We start from the raw sequence: 12,577 nt of genomic DNA, 5'->3' as shown, positions 1-12,577 counted from the left end.
CTTTGCAAACTTAATATGCATACATCTGAAGAAAGGGGATCCCTATAAAACTCTTTGCACCCCTTGTGCCCTCTGCCAACTGGCATCAAAAAGTTTCTGAGTAACACCAACCATCCGTCCTGTGGTAATGATTTTCAGTCACTATGAAATTGGGTCAGAGATCTAGAGGAGAAAGGCATCGTATCCCATTATCAGTCCCCTGAACCATCTAGCCTTCCTCTCGGCCAAGATTTATCTAGCATGACAATTAGGGTTTTTTTTTTTTAGTAATTGAATATGTTTTAATATATTTTAATACTCTGTTCTATTTTAATATGTGTAGTACATTAGATCAGACACAGAACACATGTACAACAGCCATATCTCTTTTCCCAAGGGTGTGCAATTACACTACATTCCACAGATTGCAGTGTGAACTTCTATGCCACATTACTAGTTTCAGGGAAAATGAATAGGTGGTTTAGTCTTACAGTTGTAGATAGAGCATTTATATGCTGTTAACATAAAACTGTATAAAGAGCTTAATCTCAGCCATATATACATAGTGCTACTGTATTAAATGTCTGTTTTACTTATGCTAATCAGTCCATGGCAGTCTTCATCTTATCTGTGTTACCGATGGTAGATTTTTATATCCAAAGTATTAGTTTATCTTGGCCTTTGTGCTGAAGCAGAATGCTCCTTGAGTTGAACTCAGATTAAACTTTTCTCCCTGCATTATTAAAGGCACACATTTAATTAATCAGGCAATTCCATGTTTTCAAGAGTTAATATCACGCACATAACTTCGTGCAAGCTGTTAGAAAGATTAGCGTGGAAGTCCAGAGCTTCTAATAAGATGTCCTGGTACCGAATCTCCCCTTTACTCTATGGTATAATGTGGTTCTGGAACAGCCTTCCAAGGGAAGCAGTAGGGGCACAAAGCCTAACTGGACTCAAGATTGATCCTGATAAATTTATAGAGGTATAGTGAGATTGCCTATAATGGCATGTGACCCGTGCATGGCTACTAATAACAAATATCTCCAATGGCTGGAGACGGGACACTAGGTAGGGAGAGCTCTGAGTTACTACAGAGAATTCTTTCCCAAGTGTCTGGCTGGTGGTTCTTGCCAACATGCTCAGGATCTAACTGATTGCCATATTTGGGGTGGGGAAGGATTTCCCCCCCAGATCAGGGTGGCAGAGACCCTGTGAAGGGTGTGTGTGGGGGTTCACCTTCATCTGCAGCATGGGGCACGGGTTACTTGCTGCTTTGAACTAGAACAGGGATTGGCAACGTTTGGCATGCGGCTCATCAGGGAAATCTGCTGGCGGACTGGGACGGTTTGTTTACGTAACTACAACATCCACAGGTTTGACAGATCGCAGCTGCCACTGGCTGCGGTTCGCTGTTCCAGGCTAATGGGGGCTGTGGGAGGTGGCGACTAGCACATCTCTCGGCCTGCGCCACTTCCCTCAGTCCCTATAGGCCTGGAACGGTGAACCGTGGCCAGTGGCAGCTGCAATCAGTCCTTTAACCTCTTTGTGACATAGTTTATCGGTCTCTAAAATGTGTCTAATAATGCTTACCTGCCTCATTGGGACAGTGTGCTGTTTAATTAATTAGCCAGATTTTGGCATTCTTTTGGCTTATTGCAGTGATAGGGTCTTAATTTCCATACCTTGAGAGGGGTTGTTCAAAGTCTTGGGTCATGGCTAACTCTTACAGAGTGGTTTGGGTGATGTCACCAGGCTTTATGTATTTAATGCAGCTGGGGCTGAAGCAATTTGACTGAAAGAGTGTGAGTGGCATTGCATTAGATAGATTAGGCTAAACTGATCAAATTTCTCTCTGGTCATCTTTAATAGCTGTTTCATTTTCTCTCTGCTTGCGCGGGGCAGATTTACACAGTGTATTCAGTCAGATCAATGTGAATTAAAGGCAATCAGTTAGGGCAAACAGTGAAAAAAGACCATGTATCATACTCTGCTCGCTAAGGACTACAGATAAAGTTATGGCAGCGTCTGGTTGCAATGATGTAAATTATTCACCATGTTATTGATTATTAAACAAAACTGGAGGGATAGTTTGATGGCACTGGGAAGCTGTTGGCAGGATTTAATCTTGCTTTTCTAAAAGGAGCTTCTTTGTTTTCTGTCTATTGTTTGAAACATTTTTCAATAGTTGCTTATTCATTAAAAATATCAGACTGACTCATAGATGGAAGCAACACTTAGGGATGTTTTAATATTTAGTTTGTGATTTCCTGCCTACATAATTCAAATTGTATTCTCTCCTCAGCCAGTCAGGCTATTTTGAAGTCCTCTATTGGAGGTTTTGTTTTAGAGGTTTTGTTTTAATGTACAGTTCTTTATACTTATCTCTCAATTTACAAGCTTTGTTCTATTTCACAAAGTTTCAAATGCTCTCATGAAGGTTCACTCATCCTTCAAGGACAACATAAGAGGAATTATATCATCTTCTTATTTAGTTTGTCTTTACTTTAAAAGAAAACTAATTTAACCTGAAGTGAAGGTATCAAATGTTGAGAGGGATGGACATATCTCAGAATTGATGCTGGCGATTGTTTGAGCAGAATGAATAGTGATTGGAAAATAGAAGGAGGGGAGTTTAATCAGCTAGATTTTCTCCAGATCTGAATTTTGCTTAGGATGGGCAGGTGGGAGATCATCCCAGAGCCAAATCTGACTCCCTGATTCCATGGGCCATTCCCAATCCCAACTCAATGAAAAGCAGCTACAAGGCAGCTTTAAATTCTGCCGTTGCTTTATTGTCCTTAAGGATTGCTAGGGTGGAGCTCCTTCCTCATCCTGACATGCCCTATAAGATAAGGAGAAGAGGGGGATGGAGATGCAAGTTCCAGCTGCACCACAGATGGGCCACCAAGGATCTGACAGGAGAATTCTCTGCTGGCCATTTACAAGTGTGTTATGGCTCCTTTGTGTTACCTGAATGGTACAAAGGGACCATAACTCAGCTCATAAATCTGTCCCCGTATACGTTACCATAAAAATTATAATCCCATGATAGCAACAGTCAACTCAGCAACTAAAATAGATGTCTATCATCACTGTGATCACTCTGTGCGTGTGTGTGTTTACACCACCCTATCTTTTTAGACGGTAAGCACGTTGTGGGGCAGAGACTGCATGAGCCACCTACCACATCCCAGGACATCCCTATCTATTCTGTACCCTCGCAGGCTGTGATCTTATTCTATAGAATCAGCTAAACTGGGTTGGGCTTGGTTAATAACTGAGTGGGAGATCTCCAGGGGAAAATAAGGTACTACAGGAAGTGGCGTGCATGATTCAACAGGTAATGCTCTTCCTTCTGAGTCAGAAGTGAATCAGTGTCCCAGCCTGGTGATAGGGAAAGCATATTGTTATAAAGCTACGGGCTTTCCAGTGAGACATAAAATTGAACCCCTGGCTTTGTCTGATAATTAAAGAACCCATGGAACTTGACCTAGGAGTAGGAGAGTCTTCCACAGTCTGCTACATTCTACCTATTAAAAATCCGCCTCTTGCTTTAATTGAGTGTTATATTCTTTTTTATTTTCTTTCCCAAACTGCATTGTGTTACTTTGAACTGTTATAAAGAGTACTGTGTTCTCCCCACAGATGTGTGATTAAACCAAGTCTGCTCCCTTAACCTGTGATCGTGTCAGGTTTCAAATCCCAAGCTAAGAAGAGCCAGGCCTGGTCAGTACTTGATTTTAGAGAGGGCACAAAACAAAAGACAGTGCAAGAGAATATATTGTTGATAAGTCAGCACATAGCTCAGAATCTCTCAGAACCAATACTTCAGCAGGGTGTTCAGAGGTTCTGTGTTAATAGAGGTGCCTGAGTTCTAAAATGAGGATCCTGACCACTATGGTTATTAAAGATCCCCTGCATTTATAGGTATTTCTACACTGCAGATGGGATCGAGCCTCACAGCCTGAGTAGAGAGACTTGCACTAGCGGGTCTTGATGAATCGCTAATGGGGCTCAAGCTGCTGAGATTAAAAACATCAGTATATGGATGTTGTGGTCCAGGCTGGAGCTCAGGCTCTCAAGGACACCTCCCTCCCGCAAGTCATGACAGCATGAACTGCAATTTTTATTTTTAGCAGAATGCTCATTCCCTGCTAGCGTGAATCTGACTTCCCAGGCTGGGAGGTTCACTCCCTGCTGCAGTGTAGACAGTCCTTATTTTGCAAGACAAGAGGCGGTATTAGTACTAAAAAGGCATTGAGCCAAATTGTTTGTTACATTAGTGTAAATCTCTTGCCTTCACTGAAATCAGTGGAAGAAACTCTGGATTTTACAGGGCTGTAATTAAGATTAGAATTTGGCTCCTCCTCTAAGGACATAACTGGTAACCTAAAACTCTACCCTGAGTTTAGTTTGTTCTGGTTCATTGGGAAAATTACTTCATTACTCTAGTCGTAGAAATGAGACATGCAAGGCTGGAAGAGACCTTGAGTAGTCATCAAGTTCAGCCCTTTGCACTGTGGCTGGACATAGTAAACATAGACCCTCCTGGTGTTTGTCCAACCTTTTTGTAAAAACCTCCAATGATGGGGATTACACAACCAACCTTGGAAGCCTGTTCCAGACCTTAGCAACACTTATACTCAAAGATTTTCCTGATATCTAACCTAAATCTCTCTTGCTGCAGATTAAGCCCATTACTGTTTGTCCTACCTTCTGTGGCCATGGAGAAGAATTGATCACCATCCTCTTTTATAACAGCCCTGAACATATCTGAAGACGGTTATCAGGTCCATCCGCCCTGGTCTTCATTGTCTCAGTCTGAAACATGAGGTTAATAATTTTCATTGGTCTACCTCAGAGGAGTGTTGTGAGGATTAATTATAGAGATGATTGCTGATGAAAAAATTTGCTGATGAAAAGTTTCTTTGCTGGAAAATGTTGAGTCTACAAAAATCAAAAAGTTTTTCAGGAATGCATTGATTTCATCAATATTTTGACAAGAAATTATCTCATCATTTTGTTCTGATAAAGTCAAAAGTTTCATTTAGGCTTATAGTATAACAATAATTGAAATATGTTGACATTTATATTATATTAATATATTATAATTGAAGTTATACAAATAAATATTATGGAACATTTCAAGAAAAAATTCTGAGATTTCTACTTTTTTTCAGAAGAGAATGGGATTTCCATTTTTTGATCAGCTCTAATTAATGGCTGGTCTTTATAAGTGTGCTAATTAATTAATTATTATTATTATTATTATCAATACATGTAACTTCTCATGTAATTGTGATTAGAACTGTCTCTTAGACAGCCCTGCCTCTCTCATTTGAATGTCTTTTGGCTGCATAACAGCCCAGGTGAACTTTGGGCAACTTCAGAAATTATACAAAAGATGGAGTGTCTCAAGCAAGAGGGAGAAACAGATATGTTTTAGCTAAACAAAGCTGCATATCCCATAATTTCTTTTTACGTTTACTATATAAATAATATTGCAATTGGATATGTTGTACCAGGATAATTCTGTGATCAATGACATTTGCAGTTATATATGTCTAAAACAAAGCTAATCAATTTTCCAGCTTCACAGCATCAGCTGATCATTTCAGATATCAGGATGGAATCTTTTTTGTCCCGGTTTCCCGTAAAATATTGCATTACTATCAGAGATAGACTGAGGGACTCAGTAGATTAGTGGAATGGGAAATCCTATGTTCCCAAATAGCTATGGTATGCCTGTGTACTTTGCTGGGTTATCAATGGAGTCAGGTCGAGTATTCTCCAGAAAACCCTGTCATACAGCCAAGAACAAATAAACATACACCATGTGTCCGGCAATCTTTGTTTGAAAGAGACACAATATCTAAGTTGCAGGGCTGTTCTGTTGATCAGAGAGACCAAGGTGCATTGGCAGAACTAAAGATGTGGAGGATAGTCTTATTCCTGGTCCAAACCATTGCTAAGAGTCCTTCCTTTTAATGGGCATCATATTCACACAAAGTAAAAAGCAACATGTATATCATGAAACCTCTAGGAAAACCTCTAGGAATTCTTGCATGAGCAGCAAAGTGACTCCTACTCAGAATTCTAAATTAAGGGCAGAAAGATGGCCTACAGAACATAAACTGAGGAATCATGTGAGATTATTGCACTGGCCAAGTCAACACTCTACAGAATATCCCATTGGTCATGAAAGCATGATGCACATTGTGATAGGGTGTGCTTCCCACACTTTCCCTAAAGGCGTTAATGTAGGCCAGATGGGGCAATTAACCTATCATGCTGCAAACTGGGGGAAGATATTTAGGCTGAAAGGAAAGCCCTACATAAAGGAAACTCATCTGTGCAGGAACAGGCGGGATTTCTATAAAACCAGGGAGCTGGTAGCAGAAAGGGGGTTGCAGTTACTCTCTGGAAGCAGAGAGAAGGGAGATGAAAACTCAAGCAGGAGAATAAGCCCTGGGGTTCTAGCTCTACAAGAAGAGTCAACCCCAGAAGAGTTGTGGGGAAAGGAAACCTGAGAGTGCTAGGTAGGAATAAGCCAAGGGAAACAGCAGCCTGGTGTAGAACTTTACAGACCTTGGCTATTTGTTATAGGATCCGTGAGCTAGAACCCAGTGTCAATGGTTGGCCTGGGTTCCACTACCATCAACTAAGAAGTGGAACGGGAGCACTGGAGACACCAGATGGACAACTGGTCCAGAGAGATTTTATTACCCCGGAAGGGGAGGACTATTGTGAGTTGTCCAGAGCCGTAAGCCACAAAGGCAGGGTGCTGCAGCTCCTGAGGAGCAAGAAGAGGGTTTCCAGCTGGCAGAGCTAATCCCCAGGCACAGCCTGAAAGAGGTGCTCTGGCAATGAGGAGGGGCTCCTGTGATATACATGTTTAGAATCATAACAATTTTATTATGACTATAAAATTACTTTGTTTATGATGTCAATTAATATTTCATGCAATATTAACAAATTCTCTTTGTGTAAAATTAGCACTAAGCTAGAAAGTATGTGAAAGACCCTATAATGTTGAATTATTATTAACACCTTATAACCATTCATTTCACATCAGATTTTCATCCAGATCACGTTACAAGTGATCACAACCCATCTCTTTGCCAGAATGAACTCCATAAAAGTTTTAGTAGTGTAAGAACTACCTTAGTGGAAGAGTCAATCCCGGCACCATATTTCCTAATATGGACAGTGCTGGAAATGTTAGGGGAAGCGTAACACCCTCCCACTTCTGTTTCCATAATGCAACTAATTATGCAATACTTCATTATGGCAAGGTATTTCTTCCTGCTCTCAGTTCATGCTCTGAAGCCCAATTATTGACAAGCCTTGTAATTTATACTAGCAGGGTAGCCATGGGAGCTGTTACATACCGGTAAACATGTAATCCTTTTCAAGGATGTCTGAGCACCATCATTGCCAGGAGGCATTGTAGATGGATCGGTCATGTGCTTCAGATGGAAACTGATTCCATCACCAGAGTAGCAATAAGATGGACACCTGAAGGCAAGAAAAAACAAGGCCACCCGAAAACAACATGGCAAAGAGCTGTGGAAGCCTATCTGAAAAACCTGGGGCACAGCTGGGGAACCATTGAAAAACTTGCCAGAAAGAGACAGGAGTGGAGGAGCTTTGTTGCTGCCCTAAATGCCAGAGGCATAATGGGAACATGATGACAATGATGACTAGAGAGTGTGCCTCGGTAATATTGTGTGACGATGAGTTCCACAGGTAAATTACACATTGTGTTAATTATATGTTGCCTTTGATCACTCATGATCCTTTCTCTTTCCAGAGTTCTGTTATATTTAGGGGAATATCAGTGACAGGAAGAAAGTCTTAGGACTTGGCTACACTTGCAAGTTAGAGCGCTTTAAAGCAACCCCAGGCACCCTAACTCCCGATGTGTCCACACTGGCAGGGCATGAAGAGTGCCTGGACTCCGCAGCTGGAGAGCTCCTGGTAATCCATCTCCACAAGAAGCATAGAGATTACTGCACCCTGGCTGAAACGCCCGGGCGTCAGTGTGAATGAGGTGTTGCATTACTGCACTGTGATTGGCCTCCAGAAATGTCCCATAATCCCCTGAAGTCAAGTGGCCACTCTTCTCATTGTTTTGAAATCGGCTACAGAAATGCAGATATCCCCTTTCAAAGCTCCGTTTCTGACATTCGGCATGCTTATCTGCTCCCAGACAAAGCAACCATTAGTGTGGAATTCTGCTGTTGTGAGTGTGTGGGGTGGGGGGAGGGAGGTCTGCTGCTGTCTGATCTTACAAGACAGCATGCTGACACGCTCTCAGCCCCCCAAAACACACTCCCTGTCACACTCCATTCCCCCGCATTTGAAAAGCACGTTGCAGACACTTGTACACTGGGATAGCTACCACAATACACTGCTGTTTGTGGCTTTGCAAGAGCTGCTAACGTGGCCACGCCAGTGCGCTTGCAGCTGACAGGGTAAACACACGGCAGCGTTTTCCCTGCTATGGTCTCCGAAGTCTGGTTTAACTCCCAGCGCTCTACATCTGCAAGTGTAGCCAAGCCTTTAGGTCCTGTACATCCTCCAGCATAATAAGGTCTCCTAGAACAACTGGAGGCATAAGAAGAAAGCTAGAAGGAAGCCAAAGATGAGAGAGACTAAACCTGTCTATGTGAGATGGTTGAGTGAGGGTTGAATGGTATGCATCATTTACTGGGATCTTCGAGCTGTAATTGTTTTCTAGGGTTTGTCTTGTGGCTAATTCCTTGCACTGGTATGTGGGGAATTAAATGATTTTTAAAGCCAGAAGTGACCATTAAATCTTCTTGTCAGAGCTCGTGTATAACACAAGCCACACAATTTCTTCCTGTTACTCTTGTATTGGTCCCAATAACTTTTGTTTGACTAAAGCAGGGACCAGCAGCCTTTGGCATGTGGCCCGCCAGGGTAAGCCCCCTGGCAGGCCGAGCTAGTTTGTTTACCTGCGGGAAGTGGCACAGGTCGAGGGAGGTGCGCTGGCTGCCGCTTCCCACAGCCCCCATTGGCCTGGAGCGGTGAACTGCAGCCAGTGGGAGCTGCGATCAGCCAAACCTGCGGACGTGGCAGGTAAACAAACTGTCCCAGCCTGCCAGGGGGCTCACCCTGGAGGGCCACGTGCCAAAGGTTGCCGATCCCTGGACTAAAGCATATCTTCCAGAAAGGTATCCAGTCTTGATCTGAAGATAACAAGAGGTGGAGAATCCACGACATCCTTCGGTAATCTGTTCCAGTGGTTACTCAAACTCACTGCTAAAAATTTGTGCCTTACTTGAATGTATCTCTTTAACTTCCATTGTTTCTTTATGCCTTTCTCCCCTAGACTAAAGAGCTCATTACTACCTGTTCTTTTCTCCTTGTGAAAATATGCATACTCCATAATGAAGCCACTTCTAAATTTTTTTTATTATTATTATTAACTAAACAGATTAATCTTTTGCTGTCTCTCACTTCAAGGTATTTTTTTCAGGCCTCAACTGTTTTTCTGAGGCTCTTTTCTGCATCCTCTTCAGTTTTTCAAAATCCTTTATAAAATGTGGACATAAAACTGGACGCAGGATTCCAGTATTTGTCTCACAAATGCTGTACACAGAGGCAAAATCACCTCTGTACTTCTATTCCCTGCTTTCCTGTTTATACATCCAAAGATTGCATTAGCTCCCTTTGCCACAGTATCGCACCAGGAGTTCATGTTGACTTGTTTGTCCCCTATGATCCTTAAATCCTCTTCAGAATCACTAAAAAGAAAAGGAGTACTTGTGGCACCTTAGAGACTAACCAATTTATTTGAGCATGAGCTTTCGTGAGCTACAGCTCACTTCATCAGATGTATACCGTGGAAACTGCAGCAGACTTTATATACAAACAGAGAATATGAAACAATACCTCCTCCCACCCCACTGTCCTGCTGGTAATAGCTTATCTAAAGTGATCAACAGGTGGGCCATTTCCAGCACAAATCCAGGTTTTCTCACCCTCCACCCCCCCACACAAATTCACTCTCCTGCTGGTGCTAGCCCATCCAAAGTGACAACTCTTTACATAATCAAGTCGGGCTATTTCCTGCATAGATCCAGGTTTTCTCACATCCCCCCCACCCCCATACACACACAAACTCACTCTCCTGCTGGTAATAGCTCATCTAAACTGACCACTCTCCAAGTTTAAATCCAAGTTAAACCAGAACATCTGGGGGGGGGGGGGTAGGAAAAAACAAGAGGAAACAGGCTACCTTGCATAATGACTTAGCCACTCCCAGTAATCACTGCTTCCCAATTCTCACTCAATTTTCAGCTCTGGTGGGTTGTTTTAATATCTCTGTCCCTTATTTCCCCATTTCTAAATATTGCCAATTTTTTCTACCTACTCTGTAGTTGTCTTGTCTTAAAATGTAACCCCTTCAGTGCAGGGACTGTATCCTACCTTTTATTTGAACAGTGTTTAGCACAATGGGGTCCTAAATTTGGCTGGCTGCTACTGTAATACAAATTATATTGACTAGGGCTCAAATTATTCTCAGTCTTCTTCAGTTTTGCAACAACAACATCAAATTCCTTCTTTGGTACCTTCCCATTTAGAAAGCCTTCCTCCAACCCTTTGAATTAATTTTATAGCACATGTTAGCATAATTTCTCTAGCTTTGACTTTCAATGAATGTCAACGTTTTGCTTTTATGTTCCCAACCACAATTTAACATTAAGTATTGAAGTTATGACCTGTTTTCTTCAGATCTTTCTCTTATTATTTTTGACAGAAAAGAGGGGAATTTAAGCATTGCCTTTTGTTCTGTACTGTTATACGATTGATAAGCACAAACTATTCAAGAAAATTGCCTGGAGCTTCCAAGCATTTCAGCAGACACCTAAGCAATGTACAAGTGTTAGTGACTCAGATGTCTGTCTGTATCCTTCAAAGAGATTAAAAGAAAAGAGGCTGACTAACCAGTAGGTGTAGCTTAGTCACACTAAATCCCACACATAGGAATAATATAGTTTTACACTATTGTTCCCCTGACTATTTTCATTAGGTTCTGCACTCCTCTGCGGGGTTGGATTCAAGTAGTACATGTTTCGTGGGAATTGGATCAAAGTCTTTCCTACATATTTTGATTAAAAAAATATTTTACATTCATGGAGCATTTCATCTGTAGATTCTGGGATGAAAGAATGGTGCTCTTTGGTGATCATTGATATTGAATCTGGGTCTGTCACTAGCATGGTGTTCTGTACTAGAAATGAGGGTTGATAGTTCACCCTAGGGAATTGTGACATACCTAAAGGTAATTTTATAAAGATGAGGAACCATTATTCTCCACATTTTACAAACAGTATAACTGAGGCTCAGATATTGTCTAAGGTCAACCAAAAAGCCAATGGGAGAATGAGGAATAGAACATACCTTTCCTACTTCCTGGCCTGGTACTCAGTCCACAGGAATACAGCTGTTCCCAATATAACATTCAAAGGCCATCTACCTGCCCTTCCAGATGCCCTCTCCCTAGTCTCACAGACACTTTCCTTTGATGCCTTCCCCCCACACTTTCCATTGATACCCTCTTCCACTGCCACCTGGGTTCCTCCCCCTGCAAAATGGGAGTGTTGGCTGGTCACTCAATATTCTGCAGTGGGTTGAAGGTACCATATAGCACTATGGAATTCAAAATTCTAAGGTGGGACAGGAAGTGGTGGTGGGACAGGAAGTGGCCTAATTCCAACCATAACTTGAGGACTCTGACAGTATTAGAACAATGATATTTTGATCTATATTGACCCTTCCATCCAACAAACTCAAAGTGGTTTATACTCATTAATGAACTTGCTGTTCAGTTTCACGTTATCCTTGTGCGACTGGAATTATCATCTCTGTTTTGCAGATGAGGGAAACTGAAGCACAAAAGGAATTATTGGTCTGCTTCTTTGACTTCATAACTACACTGAACTCATGTGGACTTTAATGGGAGTTAAGAGTGGTGGGTATCTCACTGGAAGAACTTGACATTTTTCAGGATTGTGTCATAAATGAATTGTTCATGGTCATGGAGAAAGTCTGTGTGATAGCCAGGGACAGACTTTAAGACTTGTAATCTTGTACCTTAACCACAAGATCATCATTTCACTCCAGTGTACATTCCTGAATTTCATTTTCATGAATTCAAAGGATGATGTGTTACTTTGTTGGTGTAAATGAGAGATTTAACACCATACTTGGTGAGTGAGCTAAAGTAAAGAATCAAACGGTGCAGATAAAAAAAGAAGAAAAACAAAATTTTGATAATGTTAAATAGAAAAGGCAATCCAACAGAGACCTACAGACCACATGATGTGACTGGCCTGAACACAATCAAACAAGCTTGGGTTTTCAGTAAAATTCAAATAATATCTAATACCATTAGAGTTGTTTAAGATTATCACAGGACCATTTAGCACATGCCTGTTTGGATTAAAGAGCAAGTCAGAAAGCACAAATAAATCCCATAGCTGAGCCGATTGTGCAACAGAAGTCATTTTTATATATACAATGGGTCAATAGAAATTAGGGATAGGCAGAAATTTTTCAGCAA

At 41.6% G+C, this 12,577-nt stretch overlaps 1 long non-coding RNA gene across 1 annotated transcript in view; it reads left to right on the top strand.

Annotated features, from left to right (window-relative positions):
* The window catches only part of LOC125637669 (uncharacterized), a 62,949-nt gene extending 57,920 nt beyond the window's left edge, over positions 1-5,029 (top strand). Inside the window, exon 3 of the long non-coding RNA XR_012669020.1 lies at positions 4,670-5,029. This is a non-coding gene — a long non-coding RNA (uncharacterized LOC125637669). The remainder of the gene's footprint in view (positions 1-4,669) is intronic.
* Positions 5,030-12,577: the final 7,548 nt, after the last annotated feature.

This window comes from Caretta caretta, chromosome 6 (genome assembly GCF_965140235.1).
Source record: "Caretta caretta isolate rCarCar2 chromosome 6, rCarCar1.hap1, whole genome shotgun sequence".
NCBI lineage: Eukaryota > Metazoa > Chordata > Testudines > Cheloniidae > Caretta > Caretta caretta.
The sequence above is the reverse complement of the archived record's forward strand: the minus strand, read 5'-3'. Positions and strand labels throughout refer to the sequence as shown.